This window comes from Gossypium raimondii, chromosome 9 (genome assembly GCF_025698545.1).
Source record: "Gossypium raimondii isolate GPD5lz chromosome 9, ASM2569854v1, whole genome shotgun sequence".
Lineage (NCBI taxonomy): Eukaryota > Viridiplantae > Streptophyta > Magnoliopsida > Malvales > Malvaceae > Gossypium > Gossypium raimondii.
This window is the reverse complement of record NC_068573.1, coordinates 42834529-42842262: the sequence shown is the minus strand read 5'-3', so window position 1 is coordinate 42842262 and position 7734 is coordinate 42834529. Positions and strand designations below refer to the sequence as shown.

At 31.8% G+C, this 7734-nt stretch overlaps 1 long non-coding RNA gene across 5 annotated transcripts; it reads right to left on the bottom strand.

Annotated features, from left to right (window-relative positions):
* Window positions 1–2447, bottom strand: LOC105799944 (uncharacterized). Of its 5 annotated transcripts, XR_008188557.1 has the most exons (3): window positions 2144–2333; window positions 803–1929; window positions 1–716 (listed from the first exon to the last, which is right to left on the bottom strand). It is a non-coding gene; the product is annotated as an uncharacterized LOC105799944 (long non-coding RNA). The 5 variants fall into 5 exon arrangements; XR_008188558.1 differs by having other exon boundaries at window positions 1–1929; window positions 2144–2447; XR_008188561.1 differs by having other exon boundaries at window positions 1–1900; window positions 2144–2447.
* Window positions 2448–7734: the final 5287 nt, after the last annotated feature.

Sequence of the window (7734 nt, the reverse complement as noted above, 5' to 3'; positions counted from 1 at the left end):
TAAACTAAAATAACTAAATTAATATATAAAGATAAACTAACAGAAATTAATTCCTGTTATCGAATTTTGAAAAGAGCATCCATGTAAATGTCCCCGCCAAATTACTAGTGAGCCTAGCCCTAGACAGCGCTTGCTTTCTTTACTTGATTCTATGGACTAAGAAACTAGGAATTGTACAAGTCTCTAATGGAGTTCTTGTATGCAACATATAATTTTTGCTTCCCATTCAAATCTGTCTATTAACTCTCACTTCAACCCAAAATTGTAAGTCCAGAAATTCGATGGTTTAAATCCATCCAACTTAAAATTGAAATAATTAGAATATATAACTCAAAATGACTTGTTTATGAGTGTTAAACTCGAATAAATAAATAAAATTAAAAGAAAAGACAACATTAAATCACAAGTAACAAAAGTCTTAAAAAAAAAAAAGAAAAGAATTGGCATAACTCTCAAATGTGGCCAATTAATAATAAGTAGAATTAACAAGACTAATTGATTCCACTTTCACATCTAAATCTAAACCAACTTGAGCATCAACTACACCATTTAAGTTGGATGAAATGTATAGATGAAATAAATCTTCAAGCTATATATGAATGAGATATCTGCTAAAATTTTCGATTTGCCCTTATCAAAAGATGCAGAGGAAACTTCCTGGAAACTGCCCTTGGCATCACCCTTCCCTATCATTGATGTCACCAATAATTCCCTTACTGAAAAGAAGAATGAAAGGGGAAAAAATAAATGAAATAAATTCACGACATTGATATCTTGGAGAGTATGAAAATCTTGGAAGAACCTTGTTTTTTAGCAACGCTATTAATTAAGGACTAGCTGTTGCCCCCATAATTCGCATGAAACAAACTCCATTTTAAATTTGATAGAGGAAACTTCCTGGAAGCTGTCCCTGGCTCCTCGCACATGCTTGTGGGGCGGATCTTCCGTTACTGATTGGGCATATATAAGCATATTGACAGATATTAATGGAGACAAGAACATGTCACTCTTTTCCTTGCTTTCTGCCCTCAATTGGCTCCACCTCTTGCTTAACTATTTGTCCTCGTACTAACTAATGTTTGCACCAATATCGGCAAAAATCAACTTGATAATGAATTTTTCATTATTGCTCTCTCCAATTAGTTGTCAACGTAAAAGATTTTTTACCTAATCAATCATTTTCAAAATAAAAATTTACTCATTATTGCTCTCTTCAATGTGGGTTTGAGCGTATTTAAACATAATTTCTCTCTCTGTTTTAAAGGTGGGGAGAAATTATATGTAAAAGTAGATTTTATATATATAAAGATAACTTATGTAAATTTCGTTGAGTAGTTTTAATAAAAATAATATAAAATATAAAGTGATATCAATTTGATTAGGACAGAAGTTCAATTAAACAACTATGAATTACATGTTGATTTAACTACGGGTGGAATAACAAAATACTTGATTTCAAAATTTCAATTGACACGCTTCTAAATTTGATCCCTAAAATGTTTGGATTTAAAATTAATCAAAAATAAAATTATGTTGAACTGGCCGATTGAGTATTAACTTGATTGATATAAATATTATTATTAATACAAGAAGATGTAAATTTGGGTGCGCTAAACCATATTATCCTCCTATTTATGAGTTAGGGAGAGATTAAGGAGTTTAAATCCAAAAAAAAAAAAGTTGAACTGAAATTTGAGATACTTTTTTTAACTGTATTTGGAAAAAAACTGCCATAAAATAAAATATTTCTAAAGTTACAAGAATGGAAGAAAGGGTAGCTATATATGCCTAGCTGTTGTTCGAGGTCAGCAGTGTTCCACCTGGAGAGCAAGTTGATAGGTGCTTCAGTGGCCACAACATTTTCAAAAACTGAAGGTCTATATATGAACATAAACCTTCTCTGGAAGTGGAGGGTTTGAGTCAATTAATCTAGCAAATAGTTGACTTAATTTAGCTCCATTTATTATATAATATTGTAGAGAAAGATAACTAAAATTCTAAACATAAAATAAAAATTACTAAAAATATGATAAATAATAAATTTCTACCTACCACCACCCACCAAACTTAATATAATGATTAATTAAACCATTAAAAACAACAAATAATTGCATGCATTATACACGATAAGATGTTTCTTTACCTTTGCTTTAATAAAAATGTGGAAGCAACGAAATTATCTCAGCTGATCTGCCGATGGAAAGCATTCTGCAGAGAACATTCTTGAGGACTAAACCATTGCAATTCGATACTTTTGAGATTGAAAAAACTTGATGAATAAGTTGATGAATATTGCAAATTTTAATTTTTTATAGGTCGTGTAAAGTGGGAAACCTTTACTTACTTTTTTAACCTGGAAACTTCTTTCCTCCTTCCCTTATTTAACATTTTGCTTCCGACAAATATGATTTATCGTCTTCTGCATGTTTGGAGATGACTTGTAAAGTGTAAATTTGCACTTACCTTCTCATTCGATTGAAACCCCATTTTTCTTTCTTCTGCTGGGGACTTCTTTCAACTGTCTATTTTATCTTAATTATACACCATTAATATTTAATTTTATTACCAATTGAGTCTTAACTCGATTTGTATCGGCATTGTTACTAGTGTAGGAGGTTATGGGTTTGAGTGCATTAAATGGTTAGGGAGGGGGTATGGATAGTTCTAGGTATTGTATCAAAAAGAGCAAATATGATAAAAACATATAACGAGATTAATGTTCAAAAAAATATTTAATTATATTTGAATAAAATTATTAATATTTATTTATAACTTTTCAATATTCTTTTGTTTAATTTAATAATGATGTCATATTATTATATATGCATTAAATACTATTCTTCTTATTATTAAATGTTATGTAAAATGAAACCATTAACAGTTTAGAAACATTTCTGATAGAGAAAAAAAACTTTTAAAAATTTTACAAAAAAATCCTCTAAACCATAAAACCCCAACCCTAAATATTAAATTGTAAAGTCTAATGGGACTTCAACTAATCACCTGACACCAACTTCAACAATGTTCCTAGCATGACAATCCGCCATTCTATTGCTTGCACATATAGGATAGAGCATTCGATGGCCGGGATCCACATTGAGCCAACCTCCTATAAATATTATATTGTACTCATTTTGCTTAATTATTACCTCCAAATATTTATCTTTAATGAATCTCCATACTGCACATGGTGTTAACCACCACTATAATCTACCCTAACTTCTTGAATAACTTAATTGTTATAATAAATTTTAAATAATTGATTTTTAAATCATAAATTCTTTTGCTGTAGCAAAGGTTTGATGGTGAATATATAAATAAAAGAATAAATAGGACCTTGTATCTCTATAGAATTTGGTTTGCCCAATTCCTCAATTTTTGTTTTGGTAGAATAAGAGAACAATCGAAAATCATTCAAGAATAATTACAGCAGCGTCTTCCTTTCTTCATTCAGTAACTCCATAGCCGTAGGTCCATTCCATAGCCGCGTGCTAATGCTGTCATACGATCTCCTACTGCATTAACTTATCGGTAAACATGCTGGACTCTTACCTCCCACGTCCGACGAAGCATATTCTTTACTCCTCGCACCACAGCATTATGGTGCATTTCCCGATCCTCCCCATTAACCATCTGGACAGCAGCAGCATTATCTACTTCTAATATCACCCTTGGCAAACCAGTCTCGCCCCCCACAGCTCAGCTTCTAATACTAACACACTCCAGTAACTTTTGAAAATCTTCCCTGACCATCTTCCCAAGCAAATTTTGCATTTTCTAGAATAATATATCATCTTTTAAAAATAATTTTGCTGTGTCGTTACTAACAATTGGGATTTTTTGATAGGTATACCAATAATTAGGATTAGTGACATTGCAGCAAGGCGCAAATTCAACCATATTCATAACGTAACCGTACGTCGTTTTTGTACTTTTTCTCCCACGAAGTTTCGTCGAAAGTTCGTCGCCCAAATTTCAGTACGGAATTTTGCACGTCTGTTTTTTTTATTGGCATACGTGATCGTTTTCAACTTTAATTTCTCTTCTTCAAAATTTATGCCTCAATTTTAATTGTACTGTCATAACTCATAAAAGAACAAAGAAAACCGACATTTTTAAAATCATATGAAAAATGTAAAAAACTTCATGTAGCGTGAACACAAGGTTGACATTAACATATAACATCTACCGGGATAGCAACACTTCAACACTACTAGACTACAACTTGTTTATAGTGTGGACACTATTATAGCCAGAGAAAATCTTGGGATTGTACGATCAAAAACAAATTTGGTTGTACAAAATCTTCTAAGTGGCTCCGATTTGCCCCTCCCTTTTTCTTAATTAAATAAAATTAAATGTTTGGGGCCGGTTGGACTAGTCCGTAAACGATGACTACTCATTCTCCCTCCAATCGTATCGTTTTTTTTTTTTTTCTGTTTTATAATATGAGCTTAATAAAAATTTTGGAGTTGCTTTCACAAATGTACCAAGGGAATTGCAATTCTGCTTGTATGCGATAAGAAGCAATTAAGAAAACTCGTGTAGTTTTTGAATCCCAACAATGACCTAATTCTTCTCCTACCCTCCCATTCCAGTTTTATAGATAGAGAAAATAACATTGAAAGATTTTTGTTCTCATCTGATTCAACTTAATTTCGGTTTTATGAATTAAATAGTTTTGGGTTTTATGATTTATGTTTTCTTTTCTCTTGTTTTGTCCAGCTGTGGTGCTAGCTTTTGAATTGGCTACCGCTGTCGTTTTTCCTCCCTTTCACCAATCATCTATTTCTTTGTTTTCCTCATTCACTCCACATATCTTTCTCTCTGTTCAATTTACAGATCTATTTTTGGGCTGGTGCTTGTCATTGCTGAATCTCTATCAGCCACCAATATCTATTTTGAGAGCATTTAAGAATATGAATGATTTTAAGAGCTGGTTTGAACCCGTATTGTCTTTTAAGTATTTTATATTTTTTTATTGTTTAATAAGTATTCATTTTTGGAAGTTTTTTGTCATGTGTTTTTTAAATACTAACAATCTGGCCATCAGGCCAACATACGAGATTCAACATATTTTAATTTTAAATACTATAAGATTATATAACTAATTAATTAAAGGTTAATATATATTTTTATATAAAGCTTAGAACTACCCATAACTCCTCTCCTATCAAATAGAATGATAAGTGCACTTCAGCATATTCAAACTCATGTCATTCTACACCGACAACAACGTCAATGTTAATCTAACTAAGACTCAATTGACAACTCATGATTATCATAAAATTTATTAATAAATGCATTAACTATAATATAAATATATAATCGAATTTAAAAATAAGTTATCCAAATATTCAAATAAAAAATTTAGAAACTTATAATCATAATGTAATAATAATATTTTACTCTAATTATAATTTAGTAAAATATTTTGAACAATTAAAGATATTTTAACCTATTTAAAAATTATCTTGCTTATATATACACTAGAATGTATTCATAGAGAATTCTCCTGCCTTCAAATTTTTTATATAATTTTAATTATATTTTAATTATTTATTAGATACCTATTAAAATTTTAATATGTATTTATTAGAATAATTATGATTAAAATTACTTCTTTATTAATTAAAATTTTAATTATAAATATTTTAAAAAAATTCAAACATCACATCTACTTTTTTAATATAATGTCTAGAATTACCCATAATCCCTCCCAACCTAACTCATAAATAGGAGGATAATGCGCTTCAGTGCACTCAAACCCAGGTCCTCTTACATTGGAAACAGTACCTATGCCAATCGAGCTAAGACTCGATAAAAAAATATCAAATATTTTTTTAAACCAAATGACAAGTGATTAAGTTAGGTATAGATTGTTTTAGGTTAAATTATAGTTATGGACCCTCTATTATGATTAAATTTAGGATTTAACATCTATACTTTAATTTGATATAATTTAATTTTTTACTTTTACAATATATTAGTTATTCTAGATAGTTGACACCAAATAATTAAAATAATTAAAATGATTAAGCTGAATTTTATAAAATACTCATTCGAATTACTATTTTTTGTTTTGGACATATATTCTTTTTAAAATTAATGTTAACGTTTTAATCAAAATAATTAAAGATATTGTTGAAGTTAGCTTCCATGCAACACATGCAGCAACAATCGTGGCCATGCAAGCCACATACAAGAAAGAAGCGAAGACTTGAAGGCAAAGAATCAAGTTCGTGAATCTTGTCCAATTTCAACTTATTTTGTTGGTTTAAGTTTATATTTTGTAACTTAGTTCTTGTAGAACTTAGTTGGTAAACTTTTGATGTAATTTTTTGATGTTGATTGACTGAAAATTCAGCAATGTAACTTATGCAAGCTGATTAACAATTTCCAATGTTTTAAGTGGTGTTAGGTAAGTGATTAGGTAGTATTTTTTATTTGTAAGATTAACTCAAGTGTGATATATGTAATGGCAACTTGCCAATGCTTTGTCAGTGAAAAATTTCAGCTTGTTTTCATTCAAATGCTTTACAATTTTTGCTTTGCTTCTATTCTGTTTATTAAGAAAATTTTCTTACTTTTGTTTCTTCCCCAAGCCACGAGGCTTGCTGATCAAGTGAGTTAAAACCAGCTTGCTACTGCCTTTAACACCAACAATTGGTATTTAGAGCCTTTGTCTTAGAGAACCTATTCCACTTAAACCATAACTTGAATGGCTTCTTCAGGATTTTCTCCAGCAGCTTCACCAGTCTTCAATGGAGAAGGATTTCATATATGGCTGGTCAAGATGAAGACTTACCTGCAGGCCTTTGATCTATGGGAAGTTGTCAACACTGATGCTGAGCCAGCACCACTGAGGGCCAATCCTACAGTAGCTCAGATTAGACAACATGCTGATGAGAGGGCCAAGAGGCACAAAGCTATGTCATGTATTCAGAATTGTGTGTCTGATGTCATCTTCACCAGAATTATGGCTTGTGAAACTCCAAAGCAGGCCTGGGATAAGCTCAAGGAGGAGTTTCAAGGCACATAAAGGACAAGGCAACAACAGCTGTTGAATTTGAGAAGAGATTTTGAAAATTTGAATATGAGGGAAGAAGAAACTGTAAAGCAGTATGCAGATAGAATCATGGTTGTGGTCAACAACATAAGGCTCCTTGGTGAGTAGCCAACAGCATAAGGCTCATTGGTGAGTAGTTTGATGAAGCAAGGATAGTGGAGAAAGTCCTCTCTACCTTACCTGAAAGGTATGAGGCAAAGATATCCTCTTTAGAGGATTCAAGAGACCTAGCTAGTATATATTTGACTGAGTTAATAAACACTTTCTATGCTCAAGATAAAAGAAGAGCTAGCAGAGTTGAAGACCTTCAAGAAGGTGCTTTTCAAGCCAAAGCTAGAGAGGCCTCGAACACCAATGCTAATAAAGGTAAAAAGTTCTGGAAAAACAGGCCTAAGCCTGATACTGCAAGAAGCAGTGACCAACCCTGCAGGTATTACAAGAGGTCTGATCATCCAGAAGAAAGATGCTGGTTTAGACCAGATGCTCTATCATCCAGAAGAAAGATGCTGGTTTAGACCAGATGCTCTATGTCAATATTGCAAGAAGAAAGGGCATGCTGAAAAGGTCTACAAAAACAAAGGCAGGCCTAAGCAGACTCACTCATAACAGAAAAGTGAAGTGGTTCGGGTAGCTGAAGACATCAGTGGCCATGAAGAACAGGTCTT